Source organism: Phyllobates terribilis, unplaced genomic scaffold (assembly GCF_046119375.1).
Source record: "Phyllobates terribilis strain yellow unplaced genomic scaffold, ASM4611937v1 Scaffold_23__1_contigs__length_19252631, whole genome shotgun sequence".
Classification (NCBI taxonomy): Eukaryota; Metazoa; Chordata; class Amphibia; order Anura; family Dendrobatidae; genus Phyllobates; species Phyllobates terribilis.
This window is the reverse complement of record NW_027362783.1, coordinates 18,423,705-18,450,870: the sequence shown is the minus strand read 5'-3', so window position 1 is coordinate 18,450,870 and position 27,166 is coordinate 18,423,705.

Here is a 27,166-nt window from a genome sequence, read left to right as displayed (position 1 = left end):
TACCACAAAAAAATGTTTTACCCTCAGATTTTACATTTTCACACAGGGCAATGGGTAAAAATGGTGCCGAAATGTGTCACACAATTTCTTCTAAAAGTGTCAATACCCCATATGTGGCTGTATCGTACCGCTTAGCCATACGGTGAGATCTGGGGGGGACGGAGTGCTATTTGACAATTGGAGAACAAATTATTGTAGAATAGGCATTTGGATTTGGGAGCACAAAATTTTCTGAATTTCTTTTGGGGGGCAAGGGTCATTTTGCTTTTCCAGAGCCTTTCTGCTACCAGTAACTTGGAAGTCCCTTATATTTTTAACAGATGACGGACCTGAGTGGGGACTAGCTTTTTTTGAGGACTGAGTTGAAGCTTTTATTGGGAACATTTTACGTAACATTTATCCGGCGCTCTAGGCTGAGCACTTACATCGGGGTTTCCATCTAAATTTCCAAGTGATGTAATTCAGATGAAACCCCTGCAGGATCCATTCACTGTAATGAGGCAGCAGAGTTACTCTGGACACCGTCTGGCCTCTGTGTAGAGGTGTCCTTTTTTTCAGAAGTGCACAAAACTGTGGCCAACCGCACTTTTATGCACGCCTAAAACAAATGACACCGTGGGATCCCAGGCTAGACGGCGTCCACAGTGGCCTATATCTGTCTCATTACAGGGAATCTTCCGTCATGGGTTCCGGCTGAATCATGTATTTCAGAGATTTACACGGAAACTCTGGTGTAAGTGCTCAGCGCAGAGCACAGGATAAATGTGGGCAGAGCCTTACTGGGATCTTTGGGGACATAATAAACAAATCAGTAGCAGGTGAAGAATTGGTTTTATTTATTTTTTACGCCGTTCCTAGTGTGATATAACTGATTAGATTACTTTATTCTTCGGGTCGGTGTGATTACAGAGATACCAGATTGATATCGGGTTTTTATGACTGACAGCTGTCACACACTAAAAGACGCTTTTTTTGCATCACCATATTTTGAGAGCTATAATGTTTCCATATTTCGGCCGACAGAGTCATGTGATGGCTTGTTTTTTGCGGGACGAGTTGACATTTTTATTGGTACCATTTTTGGGGACGTGACATTTTTTGATCGCTTTCTATTCCGTTTTTTGGGAGGTAAAATTAACAAAAACAAACAATTCAGGAATTGTTTTTTGAGGTTTTTTTTTATGCCGTTCTGCGTGTGGTAAAAGTGATCAGGCAGCGTTATTCTTCGGGTCAGTACGTTTACAGCGATACTACACTTACTGTATTTTTTTTATGTTTTGGCGCTTTTACACAATAAAACTATTTTATAGAAAAAAATATTTTTTTTGCATTGCTTTATTCTGAGCGCTATAACTTTTTTATTTTTCGGCTGATGGAGCTGTATGGCGGCTTTTTTTTTGCGTAACAAGATGACGTTTTCAGTGGTACCATTTTTATTTCTATTTTGTTTTTTGATCGCATTTTTTTCCACTTTTTGTTTGGCAATATGATGAAAAAGCATATTTTTTTGCTCCGTTTTTTATTTATTTTTATTACGGTGTGCACAGAAGGAGTTAATTAGTGTGACAGTTTTATAGCTCGGGTTGTTTCGGACGCGGCGATACCAAATATGTGTACTTTTTTTGGTTTTGTAAAAATATACGGATTTATTGGTTTAATATTTTATTTATTTATTTTTATTTATTTTGTGATTTTTTTATTAATAGTTTAAAAACTTTTTTTTTACTTTTTTTCACATTTTTTCTTAGTCCATGTATGGGACATTAATTTTTATTTTTCTGATCTCTGATCTCATGTAATGTAATAGACATATATTACATTACATGAGATCTTCCCTGACTGTTTCAGTCAGAGTCTCCTGTCTGGCTACAGCTGCAGCTGAGCCAGACAGGACACCATATATGGCAGAGCTGGAGGCGGTCATGTGACCTCCAGCTGCCATAGCAACCCCAGGTCCTGGAAGGACTCTGAGGTCTTCGGAGAGGTAAGTTGACGACCCCCTCTCCTCCTGCTGTCTCCTATATGCCGCGATCACTATAGATCACAGCATATAGAAGACAGCTAAGGGTTAACATCACTGGGACCTGATCTAATCAGGTCCCGATGATGTTCCCTGTCAGAGCTAACGCTCTGCACCGGAATCGCAGCGCTTGCAGGACCCTGGGGGTCCTGAGCGCTGCGAGACCACCCACCGTTTTTAAACGTCGGCGCTGCACAGAGCCCGGCAAGCGCCGACGTTTATCTACAGTGGGCGGTCGGGAACCGGTTAAATTCAGAAAAGATCAGAGACCCAAGCACGATCCTGAAGTATGTTTCTTATTCAGCAATTTATTTTTTCAGCTTGTTTTTACAGGTTTTACGACAAAGAAAATTACATTTCTAAAATACAATCCAGTGCGCTGCCCTTATGTGAATACGCTTAAAGGATCCTGTCAGGTTCCCCATGCAGTCCAACCCAGCAGCATTCACCTATGTATCAGCAACTTCTGTGCTTAACTAGCCCCGTATAACGTTACTGAGTAAAAACAAGCTTTAAAAAACATTCACATAGTCCCCATTTCCTATGCTAATGAGGGATTTGGCTAGTCGAAGGGGCGTTAGTTCCCCAGACTAGTCAGCTCTCTTTCCATGTTGTCACGCCCCTGTTGGCATGATTACATAATCTGCACGAACAGCGTCATCGACGCTCATGCAAATCATGCACATGCACCGCTCATTCCAGCACCGTCACTTCTTCTCTGAGGCCATGTGTGCGCTTCCCGGCTACAGAGGCGCACTACGCATGTTCATAATCCATCTTCTAAACTTCCAGAAGTAAACCTGGCTTCAGAGACGCAGTGACGCTGCTGGATTGAGCAGCGCATGTTCAAGATTTGCAGGAGTGGCAATGATGTCGCTCGTGCAAATTATGTTATCACGCCAACATAGCCTGTGTGGGCTTACTTATTTGTCTGCACATTTGTGCACTTTATACCATTATAATACAGGAAGGTTTCTTAAGTAGTGGGTTCCTCATGTAGTGGACCTTTCCACTATTTTTAATGGTGTTTTAATATTTTTTTGGTATGTCCATTATTTGTATATGTGTCAGGAGATATTAAAAATAAATTGATGTAATTTATATCCAAATAATTTTTTTGATTATTTATTTTTTTCTGGTGATCACTGCCTAGGGGCATGTCCTCTTTCTCTTCTTGAAATTTGTATTGTTAACTTATGACATGTTGCAGGTAGATCCCGGTTATTGGATGGTGCCCTCCTAAAATGGTAGTTGTATAGTTATATTTTGGAAGTGGTCCTTCCTTGGACCATTTACCTTCTAATTTTCTGGAGTGTTGGCACATTTGGCCCCGTGAAATATGGATATTTCAGCTAGGGAGACAGCCTGGAGTAATCGGGCACTGGGTGTTTTTGAAACGGAATCGCGACAGGGAACCGAGGGTGCTGCCAGTGATTCGGATTTCCAATCACTAACCAAAGATTTAACCAATTTACATAAATCTTTGACTAAAGTTTGGTGGAATGTGAGAAGTTTAGAGGAGTATAAGAGACTGGGTCTGGTGCCCTGGGGCCTCCGTGTACAGATCTTCCCAGCATGGGAAGCGGATGATGTCTTTCAAAAGACCTGGGAAATAGGTCTCCTCAAATGCTCCACCATTTTAATGGACATGTTGATTGAGCACGGTCAGGTGCTACTCAATAAGCTTAAAGAGGACATCAGGGGGCGAGAAAATAAATTGAAGGATTTTGATAATGACACCCTTGTTGCACCTTTCAAGGAACACCTCAAGGTGTCCATTGACCAATTTGAAAAAGATATTATAAATGGAAAGAAACAGTAGTTCCACAGAGACAAAATGAACTTTGACAATGGAAGGACCTTCAAGTGGGGCCATAGGGGAAATAGACGTCGGGGTACAGTGGAGGCCAGACCTCAGGTGGATGTAAATACACGATTTGAACAAGAAGAAGAACAAGGAGAACAAGAAGCTACTCCTGCGACAAAAGGGAAGAGGAACAGGGGTTACAGAGCCTGGTCCCCGTCATACTAACGGGAAACCCGCAACAGAAGACGCTAGACTTAAATACAAATGGTCATCCCAAAAACAATGAAGGTAATTTACAAATTATTAATTTATCAACTTATACACTTACCGAGGTTGAGAGGTCTGTTTTAACAAGGGGTTAGTCTTTCTCACCCATGAATACCCTAAATAAGTTTGAACTGGTTAAGGATGTGCATTTATTTTGTCGACAACTGACTTTCAAACTCTTGTACCATCAGCCTTCACTCATTGATGATCTACCATCTGATGAAAAATGGACATTTCAAGATCTCTTAGACTTACTGCAGGAAAACGAAGAACCTCGATCACGCAACAGATTCACAGGTAGAATTCCCTCACAGGCCACACCATCTTTCTCCATGTTTCCAGTGGTACAAATCTTTTTTGACAATATGTGCAGGGACATCCAAACTTTAAAAATTGACCCACATAGAAATAACAATTTAAGCAGGGTAGAGAGACAGGCACTCACTAAATTGACAACAAATCAAGAGTTCATCATCCGGGAAGCGGATAAGGGTGGCAATATTGTGTTATGGCCCAATGCATTATATATTAAAGAAGCCAGTCGGCAACTATCTAACACCACCTGCTATCACATGTTACCGTGAGACCCAACCATGTTTTTTAAGGATAAATTAGACACCTTGATTGGGAAAGCTGGACACAACAACATCCTTAACAAAAAAGAGATGGATTTCCTTACCACCCCCCACCCAATAGTGCCGACTTTCTATCTGTTACCCAAAGTGCATAAATCCTTGATTGAGCTGCCCGGTAGACCAATTGTGTCAGGCATTGGCGGCCTTTTCGAATGCCCGTGTATATATTTAAACCATTTCTTACAACCACTGGCCTTATCTCTGAAGTCCTATGTCAGGGACTCCTCCCACCTCATCCAACATCTCAATGGACTGGTCATCCCCGACAACACCATCTTGGTTTTATTGGATGTAGAGTTCCTCTACACAAGTATTGCACATGACTTGGGTATGAGAGCAGTTATGTACTTTTTGGACCATCGTTCCACGGGGGGACCGAAAACACGACTCATTTATTTTGGATTTGCTGTATTTCATTTTTGACAAAAATTATTTTGTCTTCGATAGAAAATTCTATCGACAGATTGCAGGCACCGCTATGGGCCCGAGGTGTGCGCCCTCATATGCAAATTTGTACTTAGGGTGGTGGGAGGAAACGGTAGTGTATGGACATGAGGCCTTCCAAAACAAGGTTTTCACATGGCTAAGATACATTGACAATGTGTTTCTGTTATGGTCGGGCACCCGAACTGAATGTGAGGCTTTTATTAATGATTTAAACAACAATGCATTCAACATTAGACTTACGTCGAATCTCTCCAGTGTGGAGATAGACTATTTGGATCTAAAGTTAATAAAGACGGGTAACCAAATTTGTACTACTCTTTTCAGAAAAACCACTGCCACAAATAATTTATTGCATTATACAAGTTTCCTCTCATTGCATTTACGGAACGGGATCACGAAGGGACAATTTCTCCGAGCATGGAGGAACTGCACCACGGTTGAGGAGTTCCAGCTACAATCCAAGGATCTCTCGCGACGATTTCAAAAGAGGGGCTACCCATGACGTGTCATTTCTGGCGCATTCCAGAATGCAAGAGGTAGGAATCGCGATGATTTATTACGGACACAAGAGGTTAGATCTTCTAGGCCCTTGAGTTTGATCACCACATTTAATAACCAGTGGTTTGATATTCGGAATATCCTCACAAATAATTGGGGAATTCTTCTTAGTGAGCCGAAATTGATCAAACATATCTCAATGACCCCCAATATAGTAGCTCGCAGAGCAAGGAACCTAAAGGACAAACTGTGTCGGAGCCATTACACGCGACCTTCTACCAGACTTGATAGAGGGGGGGGGGGATTTCTGGTACCTACCCTTATGGTGGCTGTAACATGTGCCAATATGCAGTGGCACAGGATGGTATAACACTTTCCATTTTTCCTTACCAGATCCAACCAAAGGCTTACTTTAATTGTAGATCACGAAACCCGGTCTACGCCCTGATTTGCGGTTGCTCAAAGATATATGTCGGACAGACATCACAAGAACTCAGGAAAAGGATTCAACATCACATCTCAAACATTTCTACGGCTAGGAGGACCCGTGACAAGGACAAAACAATAACGTCCATGGAGGCACACTTCTTGGACGTTCATAATGGCTGCTTGGCCGGATTACAGGTAATTGGATTAGAACAGATAAGAACGAACATAAGGGGAGGAGACCGCACAAATGCCCTTTTGAGGTGTGAATCTAAATGGATCTTCAATCTGCAAAGTTTGGCTCCTGAGGTTTTAAATGGCGAACTCCTATTCACAGGTTTCTATAAACAGCTGTGAGATGATTTGGTACACACCCTCATCCCTTTTGTATCCTCTCTCCCTTAAGGTTTACGTTTCGAGCAGTATGGGTTGGTGCCCATTGGGTCAAAACCAACATTCACCTTGTGGCATATATTGGATGAACAGAAAAGTGGACCTGTGATGGATGAAGGGAGGAAGTTTACTGATTGTGTGACATACAGCTATGGTGTGACCAAAAGGAGAGAAAAGAAGGGATAAGGAGTGCTCATTTAATCAGCACTACATTGGACTGTGGACCAAAAGTTTGGAAAAATTGAACCAAAAATGGTCGCCACTTCACAGGATTCATCCGGAATTTAAGACAAATTGGAATGAGAAAGACCAATAGGACAAATACGATGGTCTTGCAGACTTTATAGAAAATTAATTGGGTGATCATTCCGTATTTTCACATTTTTTATTCATTTAGTGGGAAACCTGTCTCATCTCTGCTGCTGCCTCCGGCTTGTGCCTCTGTTTTCTGGATATGTCTGTGGTGGCCAATAGCGATGACATTGCTTGGAGCGTATACATAGCGGTCAAGCATAACGTTGCCTTATATCATCATCTGTTAAGTCTCCTTTGTGAGATGACCCAGGTGTTCACCCCGCCATGTCACATGCAGGTCAGTGCATTGCATTGACGATTAATAAAAATTGGTATATTTATCTCCAGTGAACATATGTTTATTGAATATGCCTTGTGGCTGGGTTACGGCGTGGTGGTGGGGGGGTTGTAATTTCCTACACAATACATGATACCTATATCCTTCAGCTTCATGGATCTGCTGGGGAATCAGGGAGATTCCTAGAAGCTTCCGGAATATATAACAGCTATACAGAGTTTTGATATCGGAGGGGTTTGGACGCACATGTCCACAATCTTGTGAACAATAAGCACCCTTTTTGTATTCCATTGCATCAATGGATTCCTCTAGAGATATTACTAATGTGGTCCCAAAAATCCCCCTCTCCATAATCTTCGACTAGGTAAAGGGATATGGGTCATCTCGTTAGATCCCTGGGATATGCCTGTGGTGATAAACAATGATGACAATGCCGAGAGCGGCTGTATCGGCCCGACAGAATTATGACATCTAATTATCCTTGTGAAGTGTTTTGGGCACCCATGCCACTATATCTTGTGGGCCTGTAGATTTCATTGAGGATCGGTCAACTGAATGTATCCCTCCATAATTTTCATGTGCTGGTGATATGGGCCTTTATTATTATTTTGGGCATGTGATTGATGTATTGTGTACACAGAGTCTATGATGGGGTAGATGTATGTATACTTCTATTTCGCAGCATATACGCTTGAAAAACGCTACGTGGGCACATAGCCTTAGGGGTTCTGGCCATCTCTGGATCTTCTGGCAGCAGAGGAAGATGATGTCTGTAAAAACGCTAAAAGAAGCACACACAAATCACAAAAAGCCGTTTTGCCACTAAACACGCAGCATTTGCGTTGAAACAAAAATAAACAAAAAATCGTACACATAATTGGAATTGTCGCATCTGAAACGACCAGATCTATAAAATTGTCACATTATTTAATCCGTATGGTGAACACAGTAAAAACAAATAACACCAAAAATGTCGCTTTTTCATCATACTGACACACAAAAAATGGAATAAAAAGTTATAAAAAATACATATGTGGCACCCCAGGGGGTCTGGTTGCCACAGTGGTAGTAATACCATGTCTAGGAGCAAAACAGGAGTTTCCTGGTCAGGGAACACACTACATGCAACACCTCCTGCTCCAGACCAGAAAAGGGGAGGATCCTGCCCTATATAACTGGATCTGGAGGCGGAGTTAGTCAGTTGAGTCTGAGACAGGGCTGTAGTCGAGTTGAGGACACTAAGGAGCAAGGAGCTGAGGACTGGAGCTTGCAGAGCTCGTCCTAGCCGGAGTAGATACAGAGAACCGGACACCGGAGTCCGAGGCTGTGGGACCCTTCAAGCCCAGCAGCAGATACCGCAAGGCAGGAGATTGCAGGTCTCCTGGCCTACAGAAGCCCGGAGGCTCAGTCACACGAAAGGACCAGTACCGCCACAGAGGAGCGAGGAATACACGGGATCCGAGTCGCCAGCCATACGGGTGAGCAGCACGTCACACTCAGGGACGTGGGCTACAACACGACTATAAGCGGGATAGCCAGAAGAGTACAGTCAGTACGGCAGGCCTACAACTCCATCTGGCCAGGGGAATTCTAGGATTGCTCCCAGACTGACCAGGCCCTCATCCCTAGCAAGTACTCCCATTGAGGCCTATATAATTACCACCAGAAAGACCCCAGGATCGCACTGCAAAGACTCTGTGTTGTTATTACTGATCCAGGTACTATCACCACCATCATCCACTCATGCTGCCCTGAAGCTACACTCTACCTGTGGGGAGTTACATCACCCTGCTGGGCACACCACCAGCTTCAGAGGACTGCCCCGCAGTGGCGGTTCCTAATAACCGCATTGCACAGGTGGCGTAGTCGAACTATACACTTAGACTACCCTGGTTTGACCGCCCTGGGTCATGAACCGGGTCGCCGGCCACGGTGACTACAACCCCCAGTGTCTACAAGGCCCGGCTCCGGGTGCCCCCACGGCCCAGGGGGCGCGTCACATATATAAAGAAAAATGGTATAAAAGAAAACTCAAAATTGTCCCGCAAAAAGCAAGCCCTAATATAACTTACTCTAGAAAAAAATAAAACTTATAGCTCTCATAATATGGCGGTGCAAAAACAAATGCATTTTTGTAAAATATTGTTTTTAGTGTATAAAAGTAGCAAAGCATAAAAACTATATAACATCAACCACGCAAAAATAAATTAAAATTGCTGTTTTTTTCTTCATTCTGCATCTAAAGAATTTGAATAAAAAGTGATCAAAAAAATGTTATGTGCCCAAAATGAGGCTTCGCGCAAAAAATAAGCCCTCATGCAGCTCTGTTCACCAAACAATAAAAAAATACAGCTCTCAGAATTTGGTGATGAAAAAAATATTTTTTATAAAAAAGCATTTTACCCTGTGATGGCAGCAAAACATAAAAAATATATATAACGCTGGTTTTGCTGTAATTGTACCGACCCAAGAATAAATCCACCTTATCTTTTATACCGCACTAGGAACCGAGCAAAAATAAGGACTATTGTACTGCTATTTTTTTGTTCATTCTACCTACCAAAAATCAGAATATAACTCGGGTCACATTTATCCTGCACTCTCCATTGACCGCTTACATTGGGGTTTCCGTTTAACCCGTTAACCCCCAAAAGCCTGTTTTCACCTTCCTGACCAGGCCAAATTTTACAATTCTGACCAGCGTCCGTTTATCTGGTAATAACTCTGGAACGCTTCAACGGGATCCCGGTGATTCTGAAATTTTATTTTGCTAACTTATTGTACTTCATGCCAGTGGTAAAATTTGTTCAATATGACTTGCGTTTATTTGTGAAAAAATCAGAAATTTTGCAATTGCAAACTTTTCATTTTTATGCCCTTATTACAGAGAGTTATGTCACACAAAATAGTTAATAAATAACATTTCCCACATGTCTACTTTACATCAGCACAATTTTTTGAAACTTTTTTTTTGAAACAAAATTTACAAAACCACTTTTTAGGGACCACATCACACTTGAAGTGACTTTGGGGGGCCTATATGACAGAAAATACCCAAAAGTGACACCATTCTAAAAACTGAACCCCTCAGGGTACGTGCCCACGATCCGTAATAGCAGTGCTGCGTCCAAAACGCTTTGTTCCATATTGGAAGCACAGTGGTGGGATTTATAGAAATCCCATGCCCACTGTGCTTCTATTTGATGCCGCGTAAACTCACCCGTGGCGCCGTTTTACGAGCCGCAGCATGTCAGCGTTTCTGCAACAGAAATTTCCCCAATAGAATGTATTGGATGCGGTAAAACCGCATGTGTTTAATGAACACCTGCGTGATCTGTCCCAGCTTTTTGGATGCACCGAAAATACGTTGCGCCAAAAGCACTACTATAGCCTGATCGTGGGCACATAGCCTGAAAGTCCTCAAAACCACATTCAAGAAGTTTATTAACCATTCAGTTGCTTCACAGGAATTAAAGCAACGTGGAAGAAAAAAATTAACACTTTACTTTTTTTCACAAAAATGTTACTTGAGCCCCACATTTTATATTTTCACAATGGTAACAGGATAAAATGTACCCCAAAATTTGTTGTGCAATTTTTCCAGAGTACTCCGATACCCATGGCTGGCTCCAGTTTTTCGTGGGCCCTGGGTGAAAGAGTCTCATGGGCCCCTTTTACACATACCATGGTACATGATGCAGAGATACAGCAGAGAAATATACTGTAGGTATAGTACAATGCCAAAGATTTCACTTATTTCTTACATTACATGAGTGAGATCTATTGTAAATAGCTCAGAAACTGGTGAATTCCCGCAGCGCACAGTGCGTGACCTGGGGGGATTCTAAAGTCTTCATTTTAGACCAGACAGTATAGTCCTCCATACAGTATTATGGGCACCACATATCCCTCCATACAGTATTATGGGCACCACATAATCCTCAATACAGTATTATGGGTACCACATATTCCTCCATACAGTATTACGGGCACCACATAGTCCTCAAACAGTATTATGGGCACCACATATTCCTCCATACAGTATTATGGGCACCACATAGTCACCCATACAGTATTATGGGCACCACATATTCCTCCATACAGTATTATGGGCACCACATAGTCCTCATACAGTATTATGGGCACCACATATTCCTCCATACAGTATTATGGGCACCACATATTCCTCCATACAGTATTATGGGCACCACATAGTCCTCATACAGTATTATGGGCCCTATATATTGCTTCATGCAGAATAGTGGACCCCATATAATGCTCCATACAGAATAATGGACCCCATATAATGCTCCATACAGAATAATGGGCACCATATAGTGCTCCATGCAGAATAATGGGCCCTATATAATGCTCCATACAGAATAAGGGCGTCCATATAATGCCTCATACAGTATAACGAGCCCGATATATTGCTCCATACAGTATAATGGGCCCCATATAATGCTCCATACAGTATGGGCCCCATATAATGCTCCATACAGTATAATGGACCCCATATAATGCTCCATACAGAAAAATGGGCACCATATAGTGCTCCATGCAGAATAATGAGCCCCATATATTGCTCCATATAGTATAATGGGCCCCATATAATACTGCATACAGTATAATGGCCCTATATAATGCTCCATACAGAATAATGGGCCCCATATAATACTGCAGTATGGGCCCCATATAGTGCTCCATGGAGAATGGGGCTCATATAATGCTCCATAGAGAATGGGCCCCATCAGTGGCGTACCTACTGGGGGGTAAAGGGGGCGTCACGTTGAGGGGCCCACCCTGTTAAGCAGAAGGCGAACGCGGCTCTCTGAGGTGACGCTGCTGTTCTCTTTCTGAGCTGAGACTCTGCAGGCTGCACAGCACAGCAGCCAAATGCAGAGTCTCAGTGCAGTGCACGGTGAGGGCTGAAGTGCTGCTAACCTGATCTTCTACAGGCTGGCAGCGCTGCGGTTAACCCAACACCATCAGTGCTCTGATTGGTCCACGCTGGACCCTGGGTCCTAGTGAGCTGCTGCCGTTAGGTTGTGCAACTTGTGCCAAGACAGGGCCTGGCCCGGACCAGTCACCATCACCTTCATATGGAAGTGCTGCTGGAACTAGTTTTTTTAGTTTTAAAATAAATGACAGCATATGATGTTACTGTGGGAGATAGTGGGGTGAATGTGAGGGGAAGAGGGGGAGCTGAATTGGGGTAGTGGGGGTGGGGGGTGGCGCTGGTGTTCTGAGACTATGTGCAATCTCATGTTATAGCTGCTGTTTGCAGAGGGTGGAGATAGGGAGGTAGGGGACTTAGGGCTCTGTCACATGTCAGGATCTCCGGTACGAGTGGTGACAGTTTCCACACGTACCGGAGACACTGACACACGCAGACCCATTCAAATCTATGGGTCTGAGCAAATGTCAGTGTGTTTTCACCGACCGTGTGTCCGTGTGCTCCACACACTGACATGTCCGTGTTTTTGCAGATGCACGGTCCGCAAAACGTACCACACGGATTTTATTATATTATTCTTATTTTTACACAGGGACACTGCAGGAGCAGACACTACTACTACCCTCATCATTGTCACTGTTGGTGATGATCGCAGCGATGGCAGGGAACCATGATGAGGGCAGCGTTCGGCAGCGCAACCTGTACACTGATTCCCAGGCGCCCGTACGTGCAATCCTGATGCGGCACGCGGGCCGCACACGGATGCACCATGTATAACACACACCGGCATGCGAGAAACTGATATCTCCATTACCATTTTTTCCGGTATCGGAAATATACGGACGTGTGAAACTGGCCTTATTATACAGTATTTACAGTTTAGGTCTTATTATAAGCCCCTGCCTGATAGTATAACAATCCCCCATACAGTAACCTGTTATGATCTGCTACAGGGACTAAGGAAAGACAGGAGATCTGTCCCTACAATAGAACTAAACTAGATCCCTACGATGTAACGGGGAACCTGATCCTGCGATCAGACCCGCTAAAGTCCTCGGCTAGTCTGTACGAAGACCTATAGATGTGAGGGAGGGATCCCTACAAGAACTAGGGACTGGGATAAGTTTGGACACCTCCTAGCAGAAATAGTAGCAGTCAAAGACAAACACACAACAAAAAGCATAGAGGTCAGAAGACCTAGCAAAACTAACAGAGAACGGCAACAGAGCACCAAGCTAGCTCAAGAGTAGTAAATACAATGAAGTCCAGCAAGGCCAGGAGGGCGGAGCCGGATTAAATAGGCAAAAATGGTCATGTGACCAGCAAACTAAAAAAAACCTAACAGGAGAGTTCTAACAGTACCCCCTCTTCTAAGAGGATCCTCCGGATCCCCTAGGCCCAGGCTTACCAGGAAACCTCCTGTGAAAAGCTCTGACAAGTCTGGAAGCAGAAACATCATCCGCCCTCACCCATGAGTTATCCTCAGGTACGAAACCCTTCCAAGCGATGAGATACTGCAAACTCCCTCTACACCGTCTAGAATTTAGGATGCGGGAAATTTCATATTCCCCGTCCTCCACCACCGGAGGAACAGTGGCAGAGGCGTCACCATCCGACACATCAGCTTTTTTCAACAGAGAAACATAAAACACCGGGTTAATCTTCCAGGACGTAGGAACCTCCAACCTAACAGCAGATTGGTTAACTATCTGAAGCACCTTAAAGGGCCCTACGAACTTGGGACCCAATTTTTTAGAAGGAATCCTCAATCGCAGATTCTTAGAGGACAACCAAACCATGTCACCAACAGCAAACAAAACCTCTTGCCGTTTCCTATCAAAGTACCTCTTAGATTTTTTGTTAGCCTCCTGAAAATTACCACGCACATCCGTCCAAACTCTCTCCAAATCACCGGAAAAACTCTCCTCCTCAGGCACAGCCGAAACCAATTTGGAGAATGACCCAAAAGACGGATGTCTCCCAGAACAACAAAAAAAAAGGCGAACACCCAGCAGAAGAGGATGTATGGTTGTTAAGAGCAAATTCAGCAAGTGGCAGAAACTCAGACCACCCCTCTTGATTGTCTGCCACAAAACAACGCAAGAACTGCTCAACATCCTGGTTCTTCCTTTCTGTCTGGCCATTAGACTCAGGATGATATCCGGATGAAAACGACAAATGAACTCCCAACCTGTCACAAAAGGCACGCCAAAAACGAGCCACGAACTGAGGTCCCCTATCAGAAACAATGTCAGTAGGAACACCATGTAGTCTGACAATTTCCTTGACAAAGGCCTTAGCGAGTGTCTTAGCGCAAGGCAGTTTGATGAAGGGAACCAAGTGACACATCTTGCTAAAACGGTCCACGACCACCCAGATGACCGTGAAACCTTCAGAGGGGGGAAGGTCAGTAATAAAGTCCATAGCCAGATGTGTCCAAGGTGCACTAGGAACCTCCAGAGGGCAAAGCAACCCCGCAGCAGGAGCATGCGAAGACTTGGATCTAGCACACACAGTACATTGGCGCACCCACTTAATGACTTCCTTCTGCCATCCAGGCCACCAAAAACTGCGACCCACAAGTCTCTTGGTCTCAGAAATTCCTGGATGACCTGCCAACCGAGACTCATGACACTCAACAAACAAATCTCTCCTAAACGTCCTAGGCACAAACAACCTCCCATGGGGAGTGTTAGATGGGGCATTCTCCTGAGCTTTAAGAATCTCATCCTCCAAAACGGAGTCCAAAGCAGCAATCACAACACCTTCTTGTAAAATGCTCTCCTCTTCCTCCTCAACACCGGCCATGGGAGAAAAGCTGCGAGACAAAGCATCCGCTTTAACATTCTTGGTACCCGGGATGTAAGTAACGGAAAAATTAAACCGCGAGAAAAAAAGTGCCCACCTAGCCTGACGGGCATTCAAGCGCTTGGCAGCATCAAGATAGATCAGATTTTTATGATCAGTGAAAACCTGAATGGGAAATTCAGCACCTTCCAAGAGGTGACGCCAGTGTTCAAATGCGAGTTTAATCGCCAGCAATTCCCGATTACCAATATCGTAATTAAGTTCAGTCTCAGAAAATTTTTTTGAAAAAAAGGCACAGGGATGTACTCCATCCTTGTTTTCCTGAGACAACACCGCACCAATCCCCACCGAAGAAGCATCAACCTCAACCAAAAACGGCTTAGTCACATCAGGCTGCATAAGGATGGGAGCAGAGGTGAACCTCTCCTTTAGAAACACAAAAGCTTCAATGGCCTCAGAAGTCCACTGAACCGCATTAGCACCTTTCCTGGTGAGATCGGTCAGCGGTTTGACAATAATAGAAATTTTTTTTTATGAATTTTCTGTAATAATTGGCGAAACCCAAAAACCTCTGTATCGATTTCAAACCAATAGGCCTAGGCCATTCCTGCACAGCTTGAACTTTAACCGGGTCCATCTCAAAACCTTCACTGGAGATAATGTAGCCCAAAAAACTAATTCTCTGTACAGCGAACTCACATTTCTCCAGCTTAGCAAAAAGCGAATTGTCCATTAATAACTGTAATACCTCACGTACGCTCCGCCAATGAGACTCCAGATCAGGCGAATAAATCAGAATGTCATCCAAATACACAACCACATTTTTGCCGATTAAAGGTCTAAGGATGTCATTAATAAGATTCTGAAAAAATGCTGGAGCATTGGTAAGACCAAAAGGCATCACCAGATTCTCAAAATGACCCACAGGAGTGTTAAAAGCAGTCTTCCATTCATCACCCTCCTTCATGCGCAACAAATTGTATGCCCCCCGGAGATCAATTTTAGAGAACCACTTGGCCCCCACTAACTGGTTAAATAAATCAGGAATCAATGGCAGTGGGTAAGGATTGCGTACAGTAATTTTATTAATCTCACGAAAGTCCAGACAAGGACGTAAACCGCCATCTTTTTTTTTTACAAAAAAAAATCCAACAGCCACAGGAGACTTGGAAGGCCTAATGTGACCGGCGGCCAAGCTTGTTTGTATGTATTCCTCCAAAGCCTTTCTCTCAGGAATAGTAAGATTAAATAAACGACTTTTAGGAAGAGTCGCTCCAGGGACAAATTCAATGGTACAATCATAGTCTCTATGGGGAGGCAAAATTTGTGACTCCTCCTCAGAAAAAACTCTCCAAAAATCCTGAATAGGTACAGGTAATTCCCCTTTTTCCACCGCAGCAATACGTCCGTTACAACACTTGTATTGAGCGAGACCGGAAGCAGTCTAGTCGGAATGTGGCCAGGTGTATGCAAATCGCATACTTGAGGTCACATGACAACCCGCTCCCCGAACTAGAGAGCCTAGACAGTGTGCTGTGCATGCAATGTGAGGATTCACAAGTCTGCGGTCACATAGTCACAGCAGACTTGTAGCTTCAGACTAGACAATCCCTTTAATAATAATTTCATAATAAGCAGCTTATTATTTGTATAAAGTTATTAAAGGGGTTGTGCGGGCTTGGGATAAAAATCTGCAGTCACTCTATGTGACTGCAGACGGGCAAATCATGACAGGGTGCGGTGCACCTGCTGTCATGAGCCCCCAATTTCAACAGTGGGTTCGGGCAGTCATGTGACCACATGTATGCTATTTGCATATGTTGACTAAGTTCTCTCAATACAAGAGAAATGAGACAAGCTGTGAGAGTCTAGACACTGCTCCTAGCAATAAGAACCAGGTGTCAACTGTTATGTCAGATGAACACCTGGTGGCAATTGCACACACACAACTCCTGTGTGTGCAGAATCTTCAGGACATAGTGTTAGGTGTTAGTCTGGTGCTGGATTTGAAATGGGTCCAAGACCTTCTGTGGTCTCCCATATCAGTCCAGCCAGGGATAATTCTACTAAGCATCACCATCAGCCCCAACGCCTAGCTGGTCCACGAGCACTGTTTGTCTCCCAGGCAGTTGTGCCTAGCAATGTTAAGCCTAGGTTGCAGAGGGAGACAGGGCTTGTGGAATCTAAGTCCAGGATTTGCCGCACTGAGCATGTCCGTGACCTGGCGGATCATGATTGGTGGGTTGGCACCCACCTGACCCGGTGACCTGGCACCGCCTGATTGGTCCACGGGTAACGTCACCAATGGCGCGTCGGTGGGCAGGGCTTAGTCTTTAAAAGGCCCACCCACCAAGATGGCGACGCGCTCAGATCATTTGAGCTGGCTGTTTGTGGTGTGCACGCTTGCTCTTGGGCTCCTCGTAGAGCCATAGCTTTAGTTAGGCAGGTTAGAAAAAGTAGGCAGGCAGCTTCGTCTTGCAGACTGGCTCTGACCAGGGGGTTTGCCTTTCACCCCAAGCCGTCTGTAGTAGCCGTTCTCCCTGTTCCGCCTGTGAGCTATATAGAGCGGGTTTGCTCAGTCCGGTAGCATGCCGGCTGAGTGCTCGAATACCCGGCGGGAATCACACCCGCACGCTAGCGCCAACTCCTATAGCGTAGCGCCTGTATCGAAGATAGGGCTACTGCTTCTCCCACGGTCACACGTCTCCCAGCGGTTCTTGGAGATTGTGTGAATCGTTATACTAGCGCCAAACCCCATAGCGTAGCGCCTGTATCAAAGACAGGGCTACTGCTTCTCCCACGGTCGCACATCTTCCTGCGGTTCTTGGAGATTGTGCGAACCGTCTTACCCTTCCGTGTGCATTAACACGAAGGACTAAGATAGTTGATAGGTGCGTCGCCGGTCGCTCTCCCTCCGTGCAGCTAACGGAGATAGAGCGTACCGCTTTACCCGTTCCTGTGTGAAGAAACACGGAAGGGTTTAACATTTAAGTTGTCGCTTGCCTTTCCACCCGGAAAGTGTTCGGCAGCAGTCCTCCAGGCTGCATCGCGGACCCCGGGGTCGGTTGCGTTCCATTAAAATTAAGTTGTCTGCAACCGCCCTTCCCTTCCTTGACTTATGGATAAGTCCAAGGTTATGAAGGGCAAATCCCCCCCAAAAAATGTGATTCAGATAGAATGCCCGACAGAGCTACACACTTATAAGGCAGATGGAGTCACTTTATACTCAGTCTGGTCTCTGTTTCGGCAACGTCTTATCATTTTAAGTGTCTTTTTAGCGCACACATGTGGTCGACCACAGTTCTGTGCACGTCTAAAGACGGATACCATGAAACAGATGAGTCCAAAGTGTCTCCATCTGCCTCATTACAGTGAGTGGTTCCGTGGGGGATTTAGTTTATATCGCTTTTTTGCGGGATTTACACGGAAACACCAACTTAAGTGCTCAGCGTAGAACACAAGAATGTGATCCCTCCTTACACTGAAAGCGACCAAAAATGTTATGTACCCCAAAATGTTACCAATAAAAACCCTAACTATCCTGCACAATGCCAACCTCCACTCAGGTCAGTCATCTGTCACTGGAACTATAGGGGGTTCCCAAGTTTGTGGCAGGCACTGACATATTGCACTGCTGTGGCCGCTGCACTTTCCTCTTCCCCAGCAGTATAGGCATTTTCTCTTCCTCCTCAATGGAGGTGAAGTCTGGGAGGAGATCAGACAGTGTCCTGAAGTGAGTGTCCCTCACTGCTGAGTATTTGGGGCACCTCAGCAAGAAGTGGACCTCATTCTCCATGACCTCCTGGGGGCACTGCTGGCAGAGTCTGCGCTCTTCCGGCATGTAGTTCTGTCAGTGCCTCCCGGATTCGTTGAATAGACTGTGGGCGCTCAGTCTGTACTGGATCAAGATCTGTCGCTCTTTGGGGTTTGCTAGTTTCTCTAGCTATGGGGCCAGTTTGTATCCCTTCTGTAGGTTCTGGTATTCTGGCATGAACAATGCACAGTGTGCTGTTGTGTTTGCTGCATTGCTGGTTGAGGAAGCTCGGCATCAAGATGAGTCACGGATGCTAGAGAGGCATTCCAAACGAAAGCGTCGCATGTGGACCAGAGAGTGGCTGCAGAAGAGGTCCGATTTGTCCCACATGCAACTTGTAAGAGAGCTTCAGGAGAAGAATCCTCATGATTTCCACAACTATCTGCGGATGTCAGAGGAATCCTTCATACATTTACTGGAAAGAATTACTCCACTTATTCAACGGAAGGATACAGCGATGCGTGCTGCCATCCCGCTGTATCGGGGTTATGAGTCCTCGGTTCCAGTTTTTGGGAAAGTAGCCAGTCTGCAGTACAATATTGAATAGTTTTGCTATCGCACCCTGGATGTCTGGGAGGCTGTATTTCATCATTTCTGGGAGTATCCCATCTGGGCCGCTGGCTTTTTTTTTTACCTTTCATCAGTGTGATCCTTTCTGTTATTTCTGGCAATGTAATTGGTGTGTTCAGAGGGTTTTGGAAGTCTTTGAATTTTTTCTCCATATCCTTCACAAACTCTTTGTGTGCCACGTTCAGGTCATCACTTGGGATGTCTTTGTAAAGGTCCTTGAAGTACTGGAGCCATATGTTCCTGGTCTGGATATGGAGGTTGTAGCTTTTTCAGTTGGATCCTAGGTGGTTCCATAGTTCCCAAAAGCTGTTGTCTTCAAGGGCATCTTGGAGTTGGAGGAGTTTTGTGGAAATGTGGTTTTTCTTTTTCCTTTTGAGGATGGATTTCTAATTTTGTTGTATGGTGTGGTAAGCTTCTCTCAGAGTGGGGTTGTTTGGGTCTCTGTGTTTGTTTTTTATTTGAGGTCGTTCTTAGGACCTTCCTTATAGCTTTACATTCCTTGTCAAACCAGTTTTTGGGATTTTCTTTAATCAACCTCTTGTTGCTGCATCTTTTTGAGTTGGACATTTCTGCCATGGCATAGAGTATGTTGTTAAGGTCCCTTACTGCTAGGTGTACGCCTTCTGCGTTAAGTTCATACATGTTATTTTGGAAGCGTTGGATCTTATCCTTGATCTCTGGTCTGTTGATGGCATCTCTATATTTTGGGGCCAACATCTTGGATCAGTTGAAGGAAATAATAGTTTCCGACAACATGTAGGGTATTACCGAATTCGGTAGAAATTGCACAATAAATTGTGGGTTCCATTTTTACCTATTAACCCTTGTGTAACTGACAAATTTGCAGCAAATACAAAAATGTTATATTTACATATCCCAATGTTATAAAATTCTGCGAGGCACCTGTCAGTTCAAAATACTCACTACACCCCTAGATGAATCCCTTAGACAGTGAAGTTTCCATTATGGGGTCTCCTGGGTGGGTTTCTGCTGATCTGGCACCTCAGGGGCTTGTCTCATGGACCCACAATCTATAATAATAATCTTTATTTTTATATAGCGCTAACATATTCCGCAGCGCTTTACATACATTATCATCGCTGTCCCCATTGGGGTTCACAATCTAAATTCCCTATCAGTATGTCTTTGGAATGTGGGAGGAAACCCACACAAACACTGAGAGAACATACAAACTCCAGCAGATGTTGTCCTTGGTGGGATTTGAACCCAGGACCCCAGCGCTGCAAGGCTGCAGTGCTAACCACTGAGCTACTGTGCTATTCAAACAATCAGCATTCTAAAAGTCAAGTTGCGCTTCTTCCCATCTGATCCCTGCCGTGTGCTCAAACAGTAGTGTACAGTCATGGCCAAAAGTTTTGAGAATGACACCAAAATTATATTTTCACATGATCTGCTGGCCTCTGTTTTTTCTTAGTGTTTGTCTGATGTTTATATCACATACAGAAATATAATTGCAATCATATTATGAGTACCAATAGGTTATATTGACAGTTAGAATGAGTTAATGCAGCAAGTCAATATTTGCAGTGTTGCCCCTTCTTCTTCAAGACCTCTGTAATTCTCCCTGGCATGCTCTCAATCAACTTTTGGACCAAATCCTGACTGATAGCAGTCCATTCTTGCATAATCAATGCTTGCATTTTGCCAGAATTTGTTGGTTTTTGTTTGTCCACCCGTCTCTTGATGATTGACCACAAGTTCTCAACGGGATTAAGATCTGGGGAGTTTCCAGGCCATGGACCCAAAATCTCTATGTTTTGTTCCATGAGCCATTTAGTTATCACCTTTGCTTTATGGCAAGGTGCTCCATCATGCTGGAAAAGGCATTGTTGGGCGCCAAACTGCTTTTGGACGGTTGGGAGAAGTTGCTCTTGGAGGACATTCTGGTACCAATCTTTATTCATGGCTGTGTTTTTAGGCAAGACTGTGAGTGAGCCGATTCCCTTGGCTGAGAAGCAACCCCACACATGAATGGTTTCAGGATGCTTTACAGTTGGCATGAGACAAGACTGGTGGTAGCGCTCACCTCTTCTTCTCCGAATAAGCTGTTTTCCAGATGTCCCAAACAATCGAAAAGGAGATTCATCAGAGAAAATGACTTTGCCCCAGTCCTCAGCAGTCCACTTCCTGTACCTTTTGCAGAATATCAGTCGGTCCCTGATGTTTTTTCTGGAGAGAAGTGGCTTCTTTGCTGCCCTCCTTGAAACCAGCCCTTGCTCAAAGAGTCTCCGCCTCACAGTGCGTGCAGGAGCACTCACACCAGCCTGCTGCCATTCCTGAGCAAGCTCGGCTCTGCTGGTAGTCCGATCCCGCAGCTGAAACAGTTTTAAGATACGGTCCTGGCGCTTGCTGGTCTTTCTTGGGCGCTCTGGAGCCTTTTTGACAACAATGGAAGCTCTCTCCTTGAAGTTCTTGAAGATGCGATAGATTGTTGACTGAGGTGCAATCTTTGTAGCTGCGATACTTTTCCCTGTTAGGCCATTTTTGTGCAGTGCAATGATGGCTGCACGTGTTTCTTTAGAGATAACCATGGTTAACTGAAGAGAAACAATGATACCAAGAACCAGCCTCCTTTTAAAGTGTCCAGTGATGTCATTCTTACTTAATCATGACTGATTGATCGCCAGTCCTGTCCTCATCAACACCCACACCTGTGTTAATGGATCAATCACTAAAACGATGTTAGCTGCTCCTTTTAAGGCAGGACTGCAATGATGTTGAAATGTGTTTTGGGGGTTAAAGTTCATTTTCTGGGCAAATATTGACTTTGCAAGTACAGTAATTGCTGTTAAGCTTATCACTCTTTGACATTCAGGAGTATATGCAAATTGCCATTACAAAAAATGAAGCAGTAAACTTTGGAAAAATTACTATTTGTCTCATTCTCAATACTTTTGGCCATGACTGTACAACCACATATGGGGCGCTGCCATGTTCAGTAAAAATTGCATAACATATAATGGGGTCCATTTTCTCATATTATCTCACGTGTAAATTATATATTTGGCACTAAAACAGTATTTTAGTGGAAAAATTTTAATTTTTTGTTTTCACATCTAAATATTATAGTTTTGTGAATCGCCTGTAGGTTAAAAATGATCAATACACCCCTTTATCAATTCCTTGAGGGGTTTAATTTCCAAAATGGGTTCACTTATAGAGGTTTCAGCTGTTTGACCTGTCAGGGGCTCTGCAAATGCGACTTGGCATTAACAATCTATTCCAGACAAATTAATGCTTCAAAAATCACATAGCGCTCTTTCCTTTCCGAGCCATGCTATGTGCCAGTTTTTGTCACATATGGGGTATGTGTCGTGTGTGTCAGATGTGACAGACAGTCGCCCTGGAGTTGTTTGCAGAAGATCTCTTTGTTTGGCATTACAGACACCTTCTTAGCTGTCTCACTCTAGGACCCAGCGGCTACCTCCCTCCAGCTAATTGACACCCAGGCCTGGCTGTTTAAATACTTGCTGTTTGATAGAGGGAGGTGCCGCTGATATTCACTTGTTCTCTTGAGAAGGCTTGGAGCTGTTGCAGTCTGCTTACTTTCTCTTTTGTTCTTGGAGGACGTTAGGAATAATCTCTCTGAAGTCGGCTCAAGCTAAGTTACTTTTCCTCGTGTTTGTTTCCCTTGTTGTCTTTAGTTGTTAGTGCTCATCCATCTTGCGTGACAGTATCTTCATGTTCAGAAGAAATTGCATAACAAATTTAGGGTTCTGTTTTCTCCTATTATCCACTCTGAAAATTTCAAATTTGGGGTGGGGATAAAACCATATTTTAGCAGAAAAAAGTAATTTTCATCCACATTTTAAAAAGTTATGTGAAGCACCCAATTGGTTCACCAAGCTCAACAAACCCCTAGATGAATTCCTTGATGGATCTAGTTTCCAAAGTGGAGCCACTTGTGGGGCTTTCTGCTGTTTTGGTACCTCCGGGGCTCTGCAAATGAGACATTGTTGTCAAATTTACATTCAAAATACCAAATGTCGCTTCTTCCAAACCCTGTCGTGTGTCAAACAGAACTTTTTGACTACATGTGGGGTATCGCCTTGCTCAGAATAAATTAGATAACAAACCGTGCTGTCACCTTTTTTATGTTACCCCTTGCAAAAGTAAAAATTTGGGGCTAAAGCAACATTTTCGTGAAAAAAAATATGAAAATTTTCAATGTGGAGACCAAATGTTATCAAATGCTGTGTAGTAGTTGTGGATTCAAAATGCTCACCATACCCCTGGATAAAATCCTTGATAGGTATAGTTTCCAAAATGGGGTCACTTCTAGGAGTTTTCTGCTGTTTGGGCACCCTAGGGGCCATGGAAATGCAAGATGATGCCCACAATCTATTTCAGTCAAATTTGTGTTCCAATATTCAAATGGTGCTTCTTCCCTTCCAAGCCTGGCCCTTTCTCCAAACAGGGGCTTCTGACCACATGTGGGATATCAGTGTGCTCAGAAGAAACTAGGTAACAAATTGTGGAGTCCGTTTTCTTGTACTATTCCTTTTAAAGAAAAAAAATTGTGGTTAAAGCAACATATAGGAAATGATGTACAGTATGACTAAGCTTTGAGCATATAAACATTGAAAGTTCTTACAAATTATGATATTTTCACAAATAAACCCAAAACCTATCAATCTAAATTTACAACTAACAAAGTAAAATGTGTCATGAAAAAAACAAACCTCAGAATCACTGGAATACGTTGAAGTATTCCAGAGTTATTACCACATGAAGTGACACTGGTCAGATTTCAATTCTATGGCCTAGTCAATAATGTTAAAATTGGCTCGGTCACTTAGGGATTAAATTTCCCTCCTCCAGACTCGTTAACAGAACCAACATTTTTTTGGATGAGGAATGAAGAGTGCCGCATTCATTTATATTTGTGTCTTTAAGACTCAAATACAAATGAATCTCTGAACTCGTCGGCACTTCCTGGGTGTCACGGGTGTGTCAGAGGTGACAGACAGTTGCCCTGCAGTTAGTTTCAGGAGATCTCTATGACGCGCCCCCTGGGCCGTGGGGGTACTCGGCAGCCGGGCCTATGGACGCTGGTGGGGGATATCACGGTGGCTGGCCCGGTCCGTGACCCAGGGCGGTCAATAAAAAGGGGGTTGATTATTTATATCGGATTTATAGAGTTTGTGACGCCACCTGTGGAATGCGGCCAAAGGGAGCCGCCGCTGCAGAGCAGTCCTCTGAAGCTGATATTACTGCAGCAGGGATGGTGTGGCTCTCCACAGGAAGAGCTAGCTCCAGGGCAGTGTGGATGATGATGGTTGCGCTGGGCGTTGTAGTGCAGGGGGTGATGGCGCAGACAATAATCACAGAGACACTGGGGTGAAGTCTTCCGAGTTTACTCACAATTGTTAAGTTCCTCAGGTTGCACTGTCCAGCTTACAGCCCCCCACGTCGCGGGGATTCATCTCTTCCTCAGGTAGGTTAGGAGCACTTGACGGAACTCCGCTTTCTTGTGTTCCTCTCTATACCGACTTCACGCTGGGTCTTCTCCCTCCTGCCCTGCGCTTCCCCACTCACAGTCCCGATCGGGTGCTCTGAAGTCCTTCTGTCAACCTAGAGTTTCCGGACCTGCTTGACCCTCACGGTGACTAGAATGAGGCTTTGGCAACTGAACAATAAAAGCCAGAAGCCTCCGTTTTTTCCAGCCGATACCTGAAGTAACACGGCTGGTCCAGGGGCCGGTCCCCTTCTTGCGGCCTGATCCCTCTGTCCTCTGACAGATTCGGGGCGTACGGGTGCCGTCCTGCCCTCGCCGTACCCCCTGGGATCCCTTTACTAGAATGGAGCCTTCCTCCTCTACTCCCCTCCTGGGCCTCTAGCACTAGACCCCACTTGTGGAGCAGACTCTGCTCCCTGACTGACCAACTTCTCCTACGGTTCTGAACTGCCACCCAAAGATGGCTTCCCATTATATATCTCCTACAATGGTGCTCCCTTAAACTGCTTCCTCCACACACACCCACTACTGGTTCCCCCTACCTTTGGTTCCCCCCACTCCAGCCAGGGACAGAGCTCAGCACTGTGCACATGCTTCTTGCCCTTCCAGCCGGCCTGGAGCAGTGTAGTGTTGAATGTAGGTGTTGGGGTTCCGGGCAGCACTCCCTCCTTACCTGAGAGAAGGAGACACCACACCTCTGGGTGAGGTGCAGTAAGTCTGTGGCGACTGAACCCTCAGGGGCGCCACATCTACATTTGGCATTACAGACATCTTCTTGAGACTGTCTCTAGGACCCATGCTGTGTTTCAGAAGGAGTTGCCGGCGATATTCATTACTCCTAGTGAAGTCCTCAGTAAAAGCAGTAACTTTTCCTCTCTGGTGTTTGAGGATGTGTGCACATTTTTCTGGAGTCGACTAAAAGCCTTTTTGTCTTTAGAGTTCAGTGGAGATTGACTAGTGCTCATCTCCTCCCTTCCCTATCTCCTCCCTACACATATCTAATGTTTGTGCACACAGTATATTACATCCAGTATATAGGAGAATACATGACTGGTGTATGATATTCTGCCTGCAGACATCAGATGATAATAAGTGACTCTTTTACACTATACTATAAGTAGTGTTGAGGTAATTTGTCCGGCGAATGTTTTAAAGCTTTATATTCGGCATGAATATGGCACATTCGGATTCGTGATCGCAAATGCGAGTAAGTTTTCTTAAAATCGGAAAAGTCTGATGAATTTGCACGGGATCACGGATACAGGGCAACCACAGCGTTGTGAACAGTTTTGTTAGCAGAGTATGATGAGCGGTGACATGAGCCGGGTGAGTGTGAGGGCTGTGCAGAGGGCCAGTGTATGATGAGCGGTGACATGAGCCGGGTGAGTGTGGGGGCTGTGCAGAGGGCCAGTGTATGATGAGCAGTGACATGAGCCGGGTGAGTGTGGGGGCTGTGCAGAGGGCCAGTGTATGATGAGCGGTGACATGAGCCGGGTGAGTGTGGGGGCTGTGCAGAGGGCCAGTGTATGATGAGCGGTCACATCAGCCGGGTGAGTGTGGGGGCTGTGCAGAGGGCCAGTGTATGATGAGCGGTCACATCAGCCGGGTGAGAGTGGGGGCTGTGCAGAGGGCCAGTGTATGATGAGCGGTGACATGAGCCGGGTGAGTGTGGGGGCTGTGCAGAGGGCCAGTGTATGATGAGCGGTGACATAAGCCGGTTGAGTGTGGGGGCTGTGCAGAGGGCCAGTGTATGATGAGCGGTGACATGAGCCGGGTGAGTGTGGGGGCTGTGCAGAGGGCCAGTGTATGATGAGCGGTGACATGAGCCGGGTGAGTGTAGGGGCTGTGCAGAGGGCCAGTGTATGATGAGCGGTGACATGAGCCGGGTGAGTGTGGGGGCTGTGCAGTGGGCCAGTGTATGATGAGCGGTGACATGAGCCGGGTGAGTGTGGGGGCTGTGCAGAGGGACAGTGTATGATGAGCGGTGACATGAGCCGGGTGAGTGTGGGGCCTGTGCAGAGGGCCAGTGTATGATGAGCGGTGACATGAGCCGGGTGAGTGTGGGGGCTGTGCAGAGGGCCAGTGTATGATGAGCGGTGACATGAGCCGGGTGAGTGTGGGGGCTGTGCAGAGGGCCAGCGTATGATGAGCGGTGACATGAGCCGGGTGAGTGTGGGGGCTGTGCAGGGGGCCATTGTATGATGAGCGGTGACATGAGCCGGGTGAGTGTGGGGGCTATGCAGAGGGCCAGTGTATGATGAGCGGTGACATGAGCCGGGTGAGTGTGGGGGCTGTGCAGAGGGCCAGTGTATGATGAGCGGTGACACGTGCCGGGTGAGTATGGGGGCTGTGCAGAGGGCCAGGGTATGATGAGCGGTGACATGAGCCGGGTGAGTGTGGGGGCTGTGCAGAGGGCCAGTGTATGATAAGTGGTGACATGAGCCGGGTGAGTG